This window comes from Nerophis lumbriciformis, linkage group LG02 (genome assembly GCF_033978685.3).
Source record: "Nerophis lumbriciformis linkage group LG02, RoL_Nlum_v2.1, whole genome shotgun sequence".
Lineage (NCBI taxonomy): Eukaryota > Metazoa > Chordata > Actinopteri > Syngnathiformes > Syngnathidae > Nerophis > Nerophis lumbriciformis.
Window position 1 is genome coordinate 59,574,061 of NC_084549.2, and position 12,854 is coordinate 59,586,914.

Here is a 12,854-nt window from a genome sequence, read left to right on the forward strand (position 1 = left end):
AATTTAAATCACAGATGCTAGGCAGACGGGCGATGATGAATTGCGAAGGATTTTAGACTATTCCATAAGATGCGGGAGGAGTATTTAATAACTCGCTAAGCAACATATGACTTCTAATAACTGGTGTGCATGATGAACATAGAATAGAAAAGGCTTTTATTGTCATAGTGATGGCGGAAGCTTCCATGCAAGGCGCTAACCATGACCCATTAGGAGCAGCTAGCAATTCGATATTATTTGAATAGCCGGTATCGAACCATTAACCAGACAGCCATATATATATATATATATATATATATATATATACATATATATATATATATATATATATATATATATATTAGGGGTGTAGGAAAAAATGTATTCTAATTCAAATCGCCATTCTCACGTTGTACGATTCAGTATCGATTCTCATTTTTCAAAAATCGTTTTATTTAATTTAATTGTATTTATTTATTTATTTTTAATTCTATTTTAGTTTTTTTACCCAGCAACACTCAGAACAGCAATAAACAGAGCAATTGAGAGGAGACACAAACACAACACAGAACAATCCAAAAGTAGTGAAACAAAAATGAATATTATCAACAACAGTATCAATATTAGTAACAATTTTAACATAGCAGTGATTAAAAATCCCTCATTGACATTATCATTAGACATTTATAAAAAAAAAAAAATAAGGAGATAAAAATGAACAATAGTGTCACAGTGGCTTACACTTGCATCGTATCTCATAAGCTTGACAACACACTGTGTCCAATATTTTCACAAAGATAAAATAAGTCATATTTTTGGTTCATTTAATAGTCAAAACAAATTTACATTATTGCAATCAGTTGATAAAACATTGTCCTTTACAATTATAAAAGCTTTTTACAAAAATCTATTACTCTGCTTGCTGTCAGGCTTGTCCCTGACAGTTTGATCAAGTTTTAGTTTTTCCTCTGTCATTTCCTGTCAACGCTCTTATTTTGGTTCTGTTTCCTGTTTCTCCCTGAGTGCTGTGTCCTTCAGCTGTGGCTGATTGGCACCTGGCCACACCTGGTGTCAATCAGCCAGCTGCTATTTATACCTGCCCTACCCTCCAGTCACTGCTGGATCATTGTCGTTCCTACCTGTCGTGTCGTTGTTCTTAATACTTGTCGTTGTAGCTCTGTCTACTTTTGGTTTCACTCTGCTCATGTCCTAGTTCCTTCGTGTCACAGTAAGTGTTTTTGGTTTCTTGTCCACAGTTAGCCTCTGTGCTATTTTAGTTCATAGCCAAGTTTGTTCTCCGCCTTGTGCGCGCCTTTTGTTACCCTTTCGTTTGTTGTTTTGCCTTAGTGTTTTATTAAATCATGTTTTCTCGTACAATGCCTTCCGCCTTCTCTGCATCTTGGGGTTCGGCACCTACAAACTCTGACATAATGATCCAGCCAAATTCGAATCTCGCAGAGATGTCCATGGCGGAGAGGCTTAACAAAGTTTTGGACTTAATGGCTAATCTGAAGAAAAGTTCGGCCGCTTTTCAAGCCCTCTCCCTCCCACCCCTGTCGTCTGTGGTCCTATCTGGGGACGTCTGGGATCCGTCCCTTGTGGGAGGGGCTATGAGTAGCAGTGCAGCTGGGGAGGCACAGCTACTTCTCGCCCCAGTGGGTCTGCAAGAGACGGCGCCATCATCTCCGGTGGGTCTGCAACCTACTGCGCCACCATGCACTCCGGTGGGCCGGCGGACGCCACCATGCACTCCGGTGGGCCGGCAGACGCCACCATGCACTCCGGTGGGCCGGCAGACGCCACCATGCAGTCCGGTGGGCCGGCAGACGCCACCATGCAGTCCGGTGGGCCGGCAGACGCCACCATGCAGTCCGGTGGGCCGGCAGACGCCACCATGCAGTCCGGTGGGCCGGCAGACGCCACCATGCAGTCCGGTGGGCCGGCAGACGCCACCATGCAGTCCGGTGGGCCGGCAGACGCCACCATGCAGTCCGGTGGGCCGGCAGACGCCACCATGCAGTCCGGTGGGCCGGCAGACGCCACCATGCAGTCCGGTGGGCCGGCAGACGCCACCATGCACTCCGGTGGGCCGGCAGACGCCACCATGCACTCCGGTGGGCCGGCAGACGCCACCATGCACTCCGGTGGTCCGGCAGACGCCACCATGCAGTCCGGTGGTCCGGCAGACGCCACCATGCAGTCCGGTGGTCCGGCAGACGCCACCATGCAGTCCGGTGGTCCGGCAGACGCCACCATGCAGTCCGGTGGTCCGGCAGACGCCACCATGCACTCCGGTGGGTCTACAACCAACGGCGCCACCATCCTCCTCTCCGGTGGGCCAGCAGCAGACGGCGCCACCATCCTCCTCTCCGGTGGGCCAGCAGCAGACGGCGCCACCATCCTCCTCTCCGGTGGGCCAGCAGCAGACGGCGCCACCATCCTCCTCTCCGGTGGGCCAGCAGCAGACGGCGCCACCATCCTCCTCTCCGGTGGGCCAGCAGCAGAGGGCGCCACCATCCTCTTCTCCGGTGGGCCAGCAGCAGAGGGCGCCACCATCCTCTTCCCCGGTGGGCCAGCAGCAGAGGGCGCCACCATCCTCTTCTCCGGTGGGCCAGCAGCAGAGGGCGCCACCATCCTCTTCTCCGGTGGGCCAGCAGCAGAGGGCGCCACCATCCTCTTCTCCGGTGGGCCAGCAGCAGAGGGCGCCACCATCCTCTTCTCCGGTGGGCCAGCAGCAGAGGGCGCCACCATCCTCCTCTCCGGTGAGCCAACAGACGCCGCCACCATGCACTCCGGTGGGCCAGCAGAGGGCGCCACCGCCATCTTCTCCGGTGGGCCAGCAGAGGGCGCCACCGCCATCTTCTCCGGTGGGCCAGCAGAGGGCGCAACCATCTTCTCCGGTGGGCCAGCAGAGGGCGCCACCATCTTCTCCGGTGGGTCCTCCCATGCCGGCGGTCGGGCCGCCTCGCCAATTGCGGCGGCGTTCAACTCGCCGTCGCCACCTAACTCTTCCCCGCTGGTTGCGGGGACACTTGGCCTGGTGGCCCACCTCCTTGTCCTCCCTCCACCCTCCCGTGACTTTGGACTGTTTTTTGGGGGGGGTGTTCCTAGAACGTCTGGTATCCGTTATAGGAAGGGGGGCTACTGTCAGGCTTGTCCCTGACAGTTTGACTATGTTTTAGTTTTTTCTCTGTTTGTCTTAGTTTCCTGTCAGCGCTTTTATTTTGTCTTCATTTCCTGAGTGTCTCCCTGAGTGCTGCTTCCCCTCAGCTGTGGCTGATTGGCACCTGGCCACACCTGGTGTCAATCAGCCAGCTACTATTTAAACCTGCCTTCTCCTCCAGTCATGGCTGGATCATTATGTCAGAGTTTGTAGGTGCCGAACCCCAAGATGCAGAGAAGGCGGAAGGCATTGTACGAGAAAACATGATTTAATAAAACACTAAGGCAAAACAACAAACGAAAGGGTAACAAAAGGCGCGCACAAGGCGGAGAACAAACTTGGCTATGAACTAAAATAGCACAGAGGCTAACTGTGGACAAGAAACCAAAAACACTTACTGTGACACGAAGGAACTAGGACATGAGCAGAGTGAAACCAGAAGTAGACAGAGCTACAACGACAAGTATTAAGAACAACGACACGACAGGTAGGAACGACAATGATCCAGCAGTGACTGGAGGGTAGGGCAGGTATAAATAGCAGCTGGCTGATTGACACCAGGTGTGGCCAGGTGCCAATCAGCCACAGCTGAAGGACACAGCACTCAGGGAGAAACAGGAAACAGAACCAAAATAAGAGCGTTGACAGGAAATGACAGAGGAAAAACTAAAACTTGATCAAACTGTCAGGGACAAGCCTGACACTTGCATGTCAGCAGACTGGGGTAGATCCTGCTGAAATCCTATGTATTGAATGAGAAGAGAATTGTTTTGAATCGGGAAAAAAATCGTTTTTGAATCGAGAATCGTGTTGAATTGAAAAAAAAATCGATTTTGAATCGAATCGTGACCCCAAGAATCAATATTGAATCGAATCGTGGGGCACCCAAAGATTCACAGCTCTAATATATAAATATATATATATATATATATATATAACAAACATACGTATATACATACATATATACATATATATAAATACATATGTATATATGTATATATATTATATTTACATACTGGTGTGTGTATATATATATATATATATATATATAGAGATGAAATAGTCTTGTGATTTTTTTCCCACACATACATATATATATATATATATATATATATATATATACATGTGTGTGTATATGTGTAAATTGACATACTTTGTTTTCCAATCATTGGAAGTAGGAAAGTGAGTGTGGAGGATTTTGTGAAGATAAAAAATATCGATGTAATCATAGAGATATCGACTCGATACGCTATTGTACTTGGTATCATTACAGTGGATGTCAGGTGTAGATCCACCCATGGCATTTGTTTACATTCAGGCGCGCTAGCGTTTGTTAACAGTGAAGCCAGTGAGCTATTGTATCCTCATACGGTGTGTAGTGAAGCATATTTAGCTATCCCTCGTCCTGTAGGGATGATACTTGTAAGAAACTTACTTTATTTGTCCCCATGGAGGTGAGGATCCGTCATTTAGAAGCAGAGGTGTGGACTCGAGTCACATGACTTGGACTCGAGTCAGACTCGAGTCATGAATTTGATGACTTTAGACTCGACTTGACAAAATGTAAAAAGACTTGCAACTCGACTTAGACTTTAACATCAATGACTTGTGACTTCACTTGGACTTGAGCCTTTTGAATTGACATGACTTGACATGACTTTCTACTTTCCCCAAAACCCAAAGATGAAAAAGTTATTCGGGCCGCGCTCCGTATTTTTCATTGTGTACTTGTCTATCAGCGTTGCGTGTGTCAGCTGGTGTGGTCTCAGTACAACAGCCAATCAAATTAGATCTACTTTGTTTTCATCACACAGCATTCATCCAATCAAATTGCAGGACAACCAACGAAGAAGACATGTCCAAACCACACGCCAGTGAACAAAAAATTATACCTAAAATAATTTTGTTTGGGTATAAAAATTACGAGGTGGTCAACACAAAACGGTTTGCAGTATGCAACACATGCGGTTCGAAAATTACTGATGGAGAGGCAACAACTTCCAACTTCGTCCGGCATTTGAAGTTGCACAAAGAACGGTAAGTTTTGAATGTAAGATAACGTTTATTGGCTAAGTAACGTGACTTTTATTTGCTGTGTAGTTAAATCAGTGAGGCTGTAAACTCACTGCTAACGTTATAACGTTATTGCAAACACGGGAATCTGTTGCAGTTCACTACCTTATTCATACTTTTTGTTCAGTGATTTTTTTTAAGCAGGGTTACGTTAGTCAATCTATCACACGTAACGTTAGACGGCGGTCAGCAGCACCGCGTATTTTAGCCACCTAAAAAAAGACAAAAATAGTAAAATAAAGGTCAGTTAAAATGTATACTATATTATGAATATGTGTACCGTTTTAGCTAGCTTTCTGACATACTGTTGGTTGTTTACCTCAGTGGTCCCCAACCACCGGGCCGCGGCCCGGTACTGGTCCGTGGATCGATTGGTATCGGGCCGCACAAGAAATAATTGTTTTCTTTTTTTCTTTTTTTAATTAAATCAACATAAAAAACACAAGATACACTTACAAGTAGTGCACCAACCCAAAACAACTCTCTCCCCCCTTTTGTTCTGGGCATTGAACATGAAGACTCTTCCTTCACTGTTCCGAGTGGCCATGAGAGTCTTGGCAGTGCCTGCCTCCAGTGCTCCAGTGGAGCGAGTTTTCAGCCATGGTGGCATCATACTACGCCCCCATCGTGCACAAATGACTGACAGACTCTTGGCTAATTTGGTCTTTTGCAAATGCAATGCAGCATAGGGCCCTGACATATAAAAAATACAACTTTTTTGTTATGTTCACGTATATGTCATGTTTTTTCAATGTTAACACTTTTGTACAAATAAGTACATTTGCACTTTATTTTTCAATGTGTTTGTTCTGTAAAGGAATGAGTTAATGTTTAAAATGACTGGTTAATAGTGCTATTATAAAGTGCAATGTCAGCACAATTTTCTTTCCTGCAATTTAAAATGCACTGGTTTTAATAAATAAATACAGCGTTTGAAAAGCATACACAATCTGTGTTAATATCTTAGTCTGTGGTTAAAAGGACTTGAAAGGACTCGAAACTCAAAATGCAGGACTTAGGACTTGACTTGAGACTTTCCAGTCTTGACTTTGGACTTGACTCGGGGCTTGCCTGTCTTGACTCGGGACTTGACTCGGACTTGAGGGCAAAGACTTGAGACTTACTTGTGACTTGCAAAACAATGACTTGGTCCCACCTCTGTTTAGAAGTAGCTAAAACACTGCCAACTGCGAATGGATGTTCGCTGCTAGCTAGCTAGCCATGTCTTAAAGCACCTCTTCCTGAGGGCGTTTCAGTGTTATAACTTCACTTTTATCATCAGTTTGTAGGCCAAAATGCGTCCATTCTCCCTTTTCTGTCTACACACCGCATCTGCGTGTAAGTACTCAGTGATTGTGCGTTGCCGAACATGCTCCTCCGCTCGTAAAACCAGCAATGCGCCGTCATGCCTGTTAAAAATAAATAAATAAATTGGGAACCGGTACTTTTAAAGTATTGATTGATTAATTAGTACCGCGATACTATACTAGTACTGGTATACCGTACAACCCTATGCTGTATATATTAGGGATGTCCGATAATGGCTTTTTGCCGGTATCCGATATTCCGATATTGTCTAACTCTTTAATTACCGATACCAATATCAACCGATACCGATATCAAACGATATATGCAGTCGTGGAATTAACACATTATTATGCCTAATTTGGACAACCAGGTATGGTGAAGATAAGGTACTTTTTTACAATTTTTATAAAATAAGATAAATAAATTAAAAACATTTTCTTGAATAAAAAAGAAAGTAAAACAATATAAAAACAGTTACATAGAAACTAGTTATTAATGAAAATTAGTAAAATTAACTGTTAAAGGTTAGTACTATTAGTGGACCAGCAGCACGCACAATCATGTGTGCTTACGGACTGTATCCCTTGCAGACTGTATTGATATATATTGATATATAATGTAGGAACCAGAATATTAATAACAGAAAGAAACAACCCTTTTGTGTGAATGAGTGTGAATGAGTGTAAATGGGGAGGGAGTTTTTTTTGGGTTGGTGCACTAATTGTAAGTGCATCTTGTGTTTTTTATGTTGATTTAATAAAAAAATAAAATAAAAAAATAAAAAATATTAAAAAAACGATACCGACAATTTCCGATATTACATTTTAACGCATTTATCGGCCATATGTATATAGTATATACATAACATTTCTGTAAAAATGACTGTTACCTTTTGACGTGTGTTGCGTGGAGATGCGAGAGCCCATTCAACAATATTAACGGGAATTAGCTAATAAATGTTACGCAAAATAAATGTAATAAAGAAACAAGCTGCAGGCTTAATGGCTTCCATGCCGTACTTTAACCACACCTGATTTAGACCGACCTTTCTAGATTAAATCATCTTGCTCGTGTATCATTCATCATGATATTGTTTTCGTGTGTTCATGTGAAACGTCTCTTTGGGAGATATAGTCTACACAAATGTGATCAACGTGGAAGCATCGTGGTTCTGCAGGTTCTTGTGCTGCTGCACACTTTCTCCCTCGTTTGGAGTGTTTTGGTCCATCTCCAGCAACTCCGCTGTGTCACCGCTCACACGTGTTGCTCACAGATACCAAAGCAGCCTCCCAATAATAAAATCAAAGTACGTCAAAGTACGCGTTATGGCAGGATGACCTCACCTCCTGCGCCAACCTGCAGAATGACGACAACGAGGTTGCAGTGAAGCCCATTTACTCGTTTTCACGGCGAGGCAGCACTTTATCTGAGGTTTTAAACAGGTTCAACACTTGCTTGCATTTTTGGATTGGAGCCTGATTCACTGTTTGCTTGTAAAGCCATTGCTGCTTTGAAAGAGAGGCTTTGTGTTATTTGTTAAAAATGTACAAGCGCGTTAATGATTATGTTTATCTTCAACAAGCTTAACAAAGTTACATTAAAGTACATGTTTACACTTGTGCTGTTCAACATGTCTGAAAAGGTGGAGGAAGTAGCTGCTTGTTCAATTCTAACCCCCACCTCCACGTCTCAGCAATTACTGATACATTGTTCACCAAAAAGTTTATAAAAAATATTTAATTATCAATTAATAAATGAATAGTAAATAAGTTATGGATTTTTTAAATATAATTTAAATTAGGTTATATTTAATCTAATTATAATAATGATTTATTACTGGCATATATTATGACACATATATGACACAAATAAAAATACATTAAAATAAAGAGAAGAAACTATATGTTTTATATATATATATATAATATATTTTTAGTGCTCAAATTATAATTTTTTAAATCAGATTAATCACATTTTGAAATTTGTATTAATCATGATTAATCGCAGGTGTATGTATTTTAGTAAAAAAAATGCACACTTTGGTCACGTGTATATATATATATATATATATATATATATATATATATATATATATATATATATATATATATATATATAAAACACAAAAATGTATAAAACATGTGCTGATAGGATTAATGTCTACAATGTATGCATTTAGTAGTGCACAGCTTTTTGAAGCTGGGTTTTAAACATGTTCCTAGGCGGGCCCCGCTATTCGAGAAGACTAAACTCAACCTAGCGTGCGTATTTTTGAAATGTGGGAGGAAGCTGGAGTACCTGGAGACAAGCCACACATGCACGGGGAGAACATGCAAACTCCACACGGAGATGTCCCTAAAGTCTGCAGACTGTAAGGACATCAATTTAAAATATAATAATACAATTACAATAATAAATAAAAGATAAACAAAATGTATTAAAACCAAGTAAATAAAAACATATCCCTAAAATGAATAAATAAATAAATACAGGTGTGAAACAGTGGCTGAATGCAGGATATAGGCTAAGCAACATTACATTTCATGTCCAAATAGGTTATGCACACTATTACTAAGAAATAATATTCATTCATTAAACAACTTTTGTGGATCCCCCGCCCCAACTCTTCTCGTGCAGAAGACCTTCCTTTGCATATTAAAAAAAACTATTTATCAATGAGATGTGACTGAAGATGCAGATGTCAACATCCGCCTGCAGTCAAATCCTTCTGAAACAGAGTGGAAACAGACTGAGCAGCACAGGAAGTGTGAGTCACAAGATATTGGGGATGAACACTGACAAAAAAAAAATCCTCTTGACCATATATAGTCAAAATGAAGACGCACTGAATATACAGTACGGTTTGTATTGTTTTCTTTCAAACATTTAGTTTTGTCTTTAGATAAGCACTCTTACTGCTGTGTGGTAATTATTTGTTTTTATTGTCACATGCACCCACACACACAAACACACACATCCCAAGAGCTCAACAGATCACATCGCTTTGTTTTGTTGCGTACATCACGTTGACTGTGGGCTGACTCCCAATATAATAACCGCATGTTACTGTAAGCAACATTTCTTTCGATGCTTGCAGATCAAATTGAATAACGTGAAATTGCTGTAATTACGTTTTTTGGTCAGCGTGTTGCATACTTGCAGTTTTCACCCATTGTTTGAACACCACATGCTGAAGCTAAAGTAACAAAACTTGAAGTTTGTTACGGTACGGGGGGGGGGGGGGGGGGCACAGATGCAGGGACGTCGTCTCAGCTCTATTTATTAAATACAATATTATGAAGTGTGAACTTAATCCAAATATGTGTATGGCGTGACTATGCGTAGCGATTAACTGAGTGTTACCAGGAGTGTTGAGCGACAGGCGGAAGTCCAAGGGGGAAAGGTAAGCTCGGAGATCCAGGGACAGGCAGCAGGTCAGGGGCAAGAGCGAGGTGTCAAAAGTCAGTGTCGAGGCGGGAGGCCGAGATCCAAAAGGGCAGCCAGGGAACCAGAGGGAATACGGGGAGACGAGACACACAACTCGTAGTCAGGGAACGGAGGAATGCTGCTGGAACGACACGGGAACATGAGACAAATGAACACGGAGGAGGAGAAAACAGATAGAGAGAGAGTGAGCACAGAGCTAGAAATGGCGATAAATTATAACTCGTCAGAATCCTGAGTATTTAAATCTAATAATTAAACACCTCGCATGTAAAGTTTGCTTATTGAAATTGAACTTGTGCTCTCGTCTTGTGGGCCAAATTGAAGATGGCCGTCGTTTGGACACCCCCGGTTTAAACAAATGTGCTCCATGACACTTTAGTTGCAATTCCGCAATGCACTTTTTCCTTTTTGCAGCACTGCACACTACACACAACTACTCCGGCTTCTTCCCACCTCCAAAAACATGCACCTGGGGATAGAATGATTGGCAACACTAAATTGGCCCAAGCGAATGAATGTGAGTGTGAATGTTGTCTGTCTATCTGTGTCCCTGTGATGAGGTGGCGACTGGAATGCAGCTGAGATAGGCCCCAGCAAATTATAGCATAGAGTATAGGCTACATGTGCAGACTTAGACGACAGCAAGGTTTGAAAAAAAATCTGGAGATAAAGATGTGTGTATCACAATCCTAGTGTGTGTGTGAAGTGTGAAAATGGGTGTATCACAATCGTTATATGTGTGCAAGATGGGAATGTGTGTAAAGCATTGTGTGTAATATTTCGCAAAAACTGTGAAGCAGAGTCTCTGCCTAATAGTAGGCAAATCTGCACAGGGGTTTTGTTTACTGTGTATAGACTTTGTTAACTGTGTGAACATTTAAAATTGACTGTGTAAGCAATTGGAAAAAACTGTAATGTCCATCCATCCATTTTCCACCGCTTGTACCTTTTTGGGGCCGCGGGGGGTGCTGGAGCCTATCTCAGCTGCATTCGGGCGGAAGGCGGGGTACACCCTGGACAAGTCGCCACCTCATCACAGGGCCGACACAGATAGATAGACAACATTCACACACTAGGGCCAATTTAGTGTTGCCAATCAACCTATCCCCAGGTGCATGTCTTTGGGGGTGGGAGGAAGCCGGAGTACTTCAATATATAATTTTTTTTTTTTTTTTACACTGTATCGAAATAAATATTTACTAATCGATTTTTATATTTATTTATCAGTTTGTTGTATTTTTTATATATATAAATTATATTATATATATATATATGTATTGTTTCTAATTATTCACAATAATTGTAGGACTATATACATTATTGTATTCTTATCGTATTTGTTTTGTTATATTATTAGTATCATAATTATTAATATTTAGAGATGATTATTTGTTTTGTGCACAATAAAAACGTTATTGCTCAATATGGCTTGAGTTGACGTCGTGACGTCATTGCTACGCTCCTCTCTGATTGGTGGACTGGCGGAAGTAGAGGATTGCCGGGGCAGCAAACATGTCCGCGGTCATTTGAAAACTTGCCACAGTCCCTTTTTTGGTACCGAGTGTGTTTTTGTGTCAGCTTCTGGCAGCTTCTCTGACGCGTTAGATAGTCGAGGACTCCGCGATAAGAACCAGAATATTTGTTATTATCAGGTTAGTAGCTCATTGTCTTTCCTGCTGGGTGAATGTTAGCTGAGGCTCCTATTAGCATTGTTAGCATGCTAGGCAAGAACCATGAGCGCATCACTAGTTGTTCGCCCGAATAAAGTGTCAACAAACGTGAACTAATTGTCAAGTTTAGTTTTTGTATTACTAAATAATATACATCTGTATTGATGGTACTTTTTGTTAAGTAGTGGGATATTAACGGTCCAATAAACTCTGTAAGCATTACTTAAAGAAAAACAGAATGCTGGACGACAGCAAAGACTTACAGCGTGTGGAGCAGAGATGGCGTCCACAAAGTACGTCTGTTCATGACATGACAACAATGTCCACACAAAGAAGGATAGCAACAACTGAGATAGTCTAGATTGCTAAAACAAAGCAGGTGCGGGGAATAGCGCACAAAGAAAGACATGAAACTGCAACAGGAAAATACCAACAAAACAGGAAAAGCCACCAAAATAGGAGCGCAAGACTAGAACTAAAACACTACACACAGGAAAAACACCAAAAAATGTGATGTGACAGGTCATGCCAGTACTTTGAGACAAGTATAGTGATGCATGGTTGGTTATGGTTTAAATTCACATTCAACAATTGCGACAACTTTTTATTGTCAATATCGAGTTACATTTTTTAACGATTTCTGCTGGTGGTGTGCTTTCGGATTTTTTCAATGAAAAAAATGTGCCTTGGCTCAAAAAAGGTTGAAAAACACTGCTGTAAGGTATATCTGTAAACCGATAAGACTTTACATTTCAAATAAATGCTTTGTGGAAATTATATTTAGCCTTTGTTTGATGGAAAGCGTGTTATGGGACATTTGTGTAAGGGCGTGTGTACAATTTAAAGAAATAATATTATCAGACAGGTCTTGTAAAGACGATTCTAGAGATATACCGTATTTTTCGGAGTATAAGTCGCACCGGAGTATAAGTCGCACCTGCCGAAAATGCATAATAAAGAAGGAAAAAAACATATAAGTCGCACTGGAGTATAAGTCCCATTTTTTGGGGAAATGTATTTGATAAAAGCCAACACCAAGAATAGACATTTGAAAGGCAATTTAAAATAAATAAAGAATAGTGAACAACAGGCTGAATAAGTGTACGTTATATGAGGCATAAATAACCAACTGAGAACGTGCCTGGTATGTTAACGTAACATATTATGGTAAGAGTCATTCAAATAACTATAACATATAGAACATGCTATATGTT

General features: G+C 41.7%; 1 protein-coding gene across 1 annotated transcript in view; it reads left to right on the plus strand.

Moving 5' to 3' along the window:
• Positions 1 to 11,474: 11,474 nt before the first annotated feature.
• Positions 11,475 to 12,854, plus strand: part of anapc1 (anaphase promoting complex subunit 1) — a 67,234-nt gene continuing 65,854 nt past the window's right edge. Inside the window, exon 1 of the mRNA XM_061965892.2 lies at positions 11,475 to 11,622. The gene's annotated coding sequence lies outside the window, so the exon portion shown is untranslated. The remainder of the gene's footprint in view (positions 11,623 to 12,854) is intronic.